The sequence below is a fragment of the Ictidomys tridecemlineatus genome, unplaced genomic scaffold (assembly GCF_052094955.1).
Source record: "Ictidomys tridecemlineatus isolate mIctTri1 unplaced genomic scaffold, mIctTri1.hap1 Scaffold_52, whole genome shotgun sequence".
NCBI classification, from domain to species: Eukaryota; Metazoa; Chordata; class Mammalia; order Rodentia; family Sciuridae; genus Ictidomys; species Ictidomys tridecemlineatus.
In genome coordinates, this window is record NW_027523416.1 from 1,563,156 (window position 1) to 1,570,146 (window position 6,991).

Genomic DNA, 6,991 nt, shown 5'->3' on the forward strand with positions numbered 1-6,991 from the left:
ACTCCAAAATTCAAAGGTTTTATAAGCAACATAGATAGTTGAGCTGACTTTGGACCTCAGGAGATGTCCACGATTAAGTGATGGAGGTTAAAGAAGTCAATGCTGGTTTACAAATATGTCCACCAATAAACTTGTACTACCTTCTGACATTTCAGTTCCACAATGTAATGGCCCTTACAAAGGGCGAGAAAGGAAATCTTCCTAATAGTCAGAACCACATTCATTTTCTTTTCTTTTCCTTAAAAGACCTACAAAATGGACAGTGGATAATGATTTTCCCATTCCTCAGAATTTTGAAAGTAACAAAAACTGAGGCATTGATAACAAGTTCTGAATAAGAAGCAACAAACTTCTGGAAATGGCAAAAGTCTGAAAGTATTTGTGTTCTAAGTTAGTGCCCAACTGCAAAGCCTTTTCTCAGTAGCAGAGTAAAGCTGACAACCTTTTCTGTGAACATCAGTCAACCTTTTTCCAGTCACTTCAGTTTGAACAATGGGTTCATACACAAGACAGTCAAGGCATCAGATAAAGAAGCTAGACCTGTGGGCATAAAGGATAGTTTTCCCTTCAACAAGACTATTCCAGCTTCCACTGTTGTTAAACACATCACATGCCATCAGTGGTGATTGATACTGGCTCCTTGTGGCTCCATTCCCACTGGGATCTGCTCCCATGTTGCCTATTTCCATGATGGAAGAAGGAACATCCTTCACCAGAACAAACACAGTAGATATAAATTGCCTTCCTTGAGTGCTCTGCTTTTTCAATAACTACTAACCATAGGCTAATAGTTATTATGGTTCTCTATAATGATACCTACTCAACCTAGCTTCTGGCCAAAGAACACATTACCAGCAAGGAATGAGGGAGAGGTTCACACATCTTATCCCATACCACATCGCCTCAGGTTGGCTTGCTTGAGATAGCAGTGAAATATCCTATTAAAGAGTTATAGTGCTGGCTAAGTATTAATAATACCTCATTAGGGATGTACTGTCCTACAAGATTTGATGTATTTTCTGAACCAGCAACAAATATGATACTACCTTTTCCCATAGCCAGAATACATGCATCAGGGAACCAAGAGGTGGGGATGGACATAGTTCTTCTCTCCTGTAATCCTTAAGGGCCAGTCACAAAGCTTTGCATCCTGTTTTCCCCTTTTGGCTCTGTAGGTTTAGAGGACTGAATTTCTAAAAACTAACAATGAGTCCATTGAACTTGCCTAGTCACTTTGAATTCTTTATACCTTCAAGGAAATAGACAAAGGATTTGCATACTAACTGGAGAGAATTATACTGATTATCAAAGAGAAAAAAGAGTTGTGTCCACTTGATAAAGGCACGAACGATTCAAGGAATTCACTGAGTTGCTTCCTAGTACTCATATAGCTAATGAAAATGTTAACAAAGGAGAAAGAAAGCAGTCCAATGAAGGTAAAGCTCTAATAACTCCAGCCCTTAAAAAAAAGATTTGCATTACATCTTTAGATAAAAAATGATGATGAGACAAGGTATTTACTGAAGACAAAAGGAATGCATAGTGAGAAAGTGAATTCAAAATACTAATTGTGGGGCTGGCGTTGTGGCTCAGCAGTAGAGTGCTTGCCTAGCATGTGCAAGGCCCTGGGTTTGATCCTCAGTCCCATGTAAAAATAAATAAAAAAAATAAAGAAATTGTGTACAGCTACAATTAAAAAGCAAATATTTTAAAAATTACTAATATGGCTCTTTATTTGTATGAATAAGGCATGTAGTAGTTAGGTGTATTTCTTTCTTTACTTTATATATCAACCCATCAATCCATTTTTTGCAAACCATTCTCTTCTAATGATGCATAATAGTAAAATTGGCCTTATAATTCAGCCTAAAAGTTACACAATATTAATGGAGAATTGGAACCAAGTCCAGAAAAAGAATGAATATCGCTCAGAGATAGATCAGTGGCTCACAGAACTTTGTATCCACCCCTCTGTGGAGAGGGTAAACTGGATGGCTATATAATGCAGAGTTATAATATCCTGTGAAAGATGAATTTGGGTGGTTGTTTTTGAAGCTCAAATATGCACAGAAGAGAGTCTATGGATTCTGAGTTGAGAAAATTTGGACCAGTTCAGATTTAAGCTCAAGCTGACATCATTACTTTCCCTCTCACATATTTTTGTGTGCTTCAAAGGAGAGAAACTTGAAAATCCATTTCCCAGAGCTCTTTTAACTGGATGGTTACAGAATTAGTCTGCAAATGACCAACAGGCATTATGATGCAGAAGGAAGCAAAAAAAATTGCTTTGTGGCAAAATTTTTAAAAATGCAAAGGAAGACAGGAGCTTCAATGTGAGAGGGCTTCCAAATCATTCACTTCAGGAGCTTCAGGCAACATGAACATTAGAGATTTCTGAGATTCAAAGTAGCATCCTGGTGAACATGAGGATCCTCTTTGGGACACTGGCCTTTGATATCAGCAGATAGGTTTCCCTGGCCTTTATCTCCACCCTTACTATGGCTACACCTGTAATTTCTTGATCCTAACCCCTTCTATTTGAATATTCAGAGTGGCTTCTGGCATCTGGACTGAAATCTACTCTTTTTTGTTGTTGTGGCCAAAAGATCTGACAAGAACAATTAGAAAAGGAAAAGTTTAATTGGTGCTCAAGGTTTCAGAGCTCTCAGTGCATAGATGGTTGGCTTCATTCCTCAGGGCCTTAGATGAGGCAGAACAACATGGCAGAAGTGGATGAAAGTTTCCACTGCATTGCACCAGGAATTAAAGAGTGAGTGAGTGAGGGAGGGAGGGAGGGAGGGAGAGAGCTCCGTTCTTCAGATACAAAACATATACCCCCAAAATATATTCCCAATGACCCTTCCTCTCCCAACACACCCTACCTGACTACTGCCACTACTCAGTTAATTCTGTATCATCAGATTAATTTAGTGATTGGTTAAGGCTTTCATAACCCAATCATTTCACCTCTAAACCATGCACTGTCCCACACATGAACTTTTGGTGGACACCTCATATTTAAACCATACATCTACCAATGGGAAAAAAATGCTATAAATTTAAAATGGCCCAAGTCTTCTTTTAGACAATTTTAAATGGAAAACAAACAACATCAAAAACTACATCAATGTTGGTCCTGGTGAATTCCTAGATCAGGACTTCACGCTATGCAAATTGTCTTCCTCAAGCCTGTGCATATGGTGTAGAAAGGGTGTTGAATTTATTCAAAATAACTACTTTTCTCTTGTTACACTTTTTAATAGAAAATGAAGGGAAAACAGTTCACACAAGCATGAACTCAAAATCTTTAATCCAATGTCTGAACCCCTTCACAGTTCCTATTCACAAGGCAAGATAATCCTCTAGATATCTCCACAGACTCCAGTGTTAATCTCAGAAAGTTCATTATTAGTTAGATGGTATTACATTTAGTCTAACAACATATTTACTCTAACAACAACTGAAATATTTTATGAATTACCCATCATCTGAATTTATTTAAAATATGGCATTTAGTATGAGGTGATATTAAATAATGACTGAGACTGTGGGAAAGGAGAAAAAAATTCCAGTCTCCTGGGCCCCAAAACATTTCATGCCAGTGACCCTAATTAAGGTTTTTATTTTAAAATTAGTCCTAAAATTAATGCTGATTTAGAACAGATTCTTATGCCTCCATAATTAAGGATAATACCTCCATGGGCAATCTAAACACAGGCTGATATCTAAGTATTAAAAATTCAATACAAAAGTCCTTTATGTTTGTGATTTTACATTTAGTTTTAAAGAGATTATCCCTGCTTAAAAGAAAATACTTGTGAGTGCCAAAAAGAAATGTTATGTGGTTAAATGCTCCTAGTTAAAGCATTTAGATATTTAATTGTTACAGAGAACCCATCATTCAAATCACTGAGTATTTATTCCCATTACATGTCTTAAAAACAAGACTAAGTTAAAGAAGTTATTCATTAAAGATCTATTTAGTCTATAAGCAGTAAATGAAGGGTTGGGGTTATGGCTCAGCAGTAGATTGCTCACCACATACATACAAGGCCTTGGGTTTGATCCTTAGCACTACATAATAAAAATGAATAAATAAATTAATCAATTAAAGTTATTGTGTCCAAATACAACTACAAAAAATAAATATTTTTGCTAAAAGAAGACGTATATGAAGCTTTTCAAACTGAAAATAATCCTGGTCTCTTGCTATGTTTTCAGCAAGATGGCAAATGACATGCGATATGGGAAGAGCTAGACAGCCAGAGTGAACTCACTGTGTCATTCGGCACAGAGTCAAAAAATCTATCAAAAAATTCTATCAAGCTTCACGACTTTCTGCTATACAATGTGACACCTACATCTACTAGTTACATCATCTTTAGATTCCAGATAAGTTTTACTGTTGACATGTTCTTCTTAGCATCAAGTGACAAGAGAAAGTGTCCAGTAAAAGTCCTGTACTGCAAGCACTCCAGAGGCAGGACAACCTAATCTACACCCAAGGAAGCATTTGGGTCAACTGATAAAAATGTAGCTAGTGGCAACCAATCATGTGAGGCAGTTTCACAGATGGCAGAGTGCCTGAAATGATTCCATAACTCGGCACAGTTCAGCCTGAAACATGCAGGGACAAGGAGAAGAGCCAGAATAACAGCAGAGCAACCATCACTGTCAGAGATAGTGCAGAGGAGAAAATGTGAGTTTGAGAAAGAACGAATAAAACTGCAATCAGCAAATATCTCTAAGAAGTAGTATTTCCTAAAGGACAGAAAGCAGAGTGGGGAAGAGAAATGCTGAATATTTTTAGACAATACCCTTAAGTCCTTTAAAATATAATGTGATTTCATGAGAAAATAATGATAACTGCCATTTGTTGACATTTAACTATATGCCGGGCATTGTATTGGGCCTATTATTTCATTATCTTTTTCTATCCTTGGAAGATCCAACACCTGAAGACACCCGTTATTATCATTTTGTACATGAAGACACTATGGTTTGGAAGCTAAGTGACTTGTCCAAATCACAACCAGCAAGAGTCAACATTTGATTCCAAATCCACCTGGCTTGCCGTCCAACCTCTCTTCTCATTGAAAACTGTGTGAACCCTATACTTAACAGTGTATATATACATATGTAAATACACTTAAACATAGGCCAGTCATATGTACATATTCTCACAGTATCATTCATACACATATCTTAGGGCATTGTGACCACTGTGCTCAACACTGTGAGGATAAAAACTAGACCATCTCTGTATTGGCTCATTTACTACTTTGAAAATCTGAGAAGGCATTAAAAATCATGAAAGGGGCACATATTTAAGAGATAAATTGCAATAGGTTAGGTTAGAATATGCAAAACATTTGTAAACCTTTTCAGGGACTTTCATAATATTGCAGCCTTTTCCCTAGAGAAGGCAAATACTACATAAAATTATAAAGTGTAGAAATCAAGAAAGGAATTTGTAAATTTCTTTTATAGGAAAAAGTATCAGTATTCAGTAAAATTGTAGTATCTCAAAGGTAATTTTAAAATTCTTTGATATTATTGCCACATAATAAGTAGCCTTTGGGAGTATTGCAGAGGAGAGATGGGAAAGCACATAGTAACTATCCAAATTATTCATGAACTGAAGTTTGAGTTCCCAGATAAAGAGCTAAAATATATGTACATGTTTCCAATAAAGAAACTTCCAGAGGTTGGTAAATACTGTTATTGTGTTTACCTGCAATTTGAAACTAAAAATGGAGGCATCTACAATGTATTCAAGATGATAATGAAATCATAAACTACCACTTTATTTGCCCACCTTAGTCAGCTCTCCTTTTAAAAATCTCTTCCATGCTCAACTTTAGTTCATGAAATCTAGGATAACTTTCCCTGTTAACATAAAGAGAAAAATCATGTTGATAAAGGGTTTCTGTGTCTGTAGGTGACATGAGAGCAAACCAGGATCTTCTCAGTACCTGCCAAGCTTCAGCAACTCCATAGCCTTCTTTGTATCCCGTTGTTCTCTAAACTAAGGGAATTGGATTAGGGTACATGTATAAAATTTCCAGGCCTTTCTTTTATGATTTTGGGCATTGAGCTGTTAACCAAGGATGACTTCAGAAAGTAGCTTTCCATGGGAATGTCATGTCCATGTCATGTACCTTAATTTCAGTTCTGGGTTATTTTGTTTTGATAGTGAACTGCATCACTTTTGTAACAGAAACATCAATATCTATTTGTTTAAACTGATATTGTGATAACTGACATGATGGAATTCTGTTACTTTGAAACCTCACATGGAAACTACCCTCTAGGTGTGTTCTAGAAATAATGCCCTGTCCATACATTTTAAATACCTGGCAATATCCTCTTTTCCTCTTTTAACAGGGGGGATCAGTTTCATTGGTCCTTTTCAATGAGGTAAATAAATACCTCATTCTTTCCAATCTCTCCTTTTATTTCCCAAATTTATTTTATATATTTTAACAAGTGACTTTGCTGAGCCTCTTACACACTATGTGACCAAACTCAGTGTGACTTGAAAGTCTGAAAAGAAAGCTCTTGCATTTCCCTTTTGATCATTTGAAGAGTATGTCAATCTCTTTCTTATTTTAGCAAGAATAAGTCTGGTCACCACTGCCAGGTGATTATCAAATTTCTCTTGCTTTTGCAATAAGCGTTTGAGATTTCAGCTAACTGAGGGAAGGCTCCCTGAGACTCTTGTAGCAGCTGTATTCCCTGAATTATCTTCATCTGGCCCACATCTCAGTACCTCAATTGAGCTAAGGCCTCACAGCTAGATTATAACATTGCCTTTGTGTAACATGAAAAAGTTTTGTATTTGTCTGTCAAATGTAAATTTACCAAGTCTGCCATCTACCAGATAGTTTTGAGGAAAGAATGCTTTTGGAGGTGGTCTCGAGCTTTGAAGCAGCAGAGGTTTTTTGTTAGTGTTGTTGTTTTATTTACAAGCCACTAATTTAATCCATTC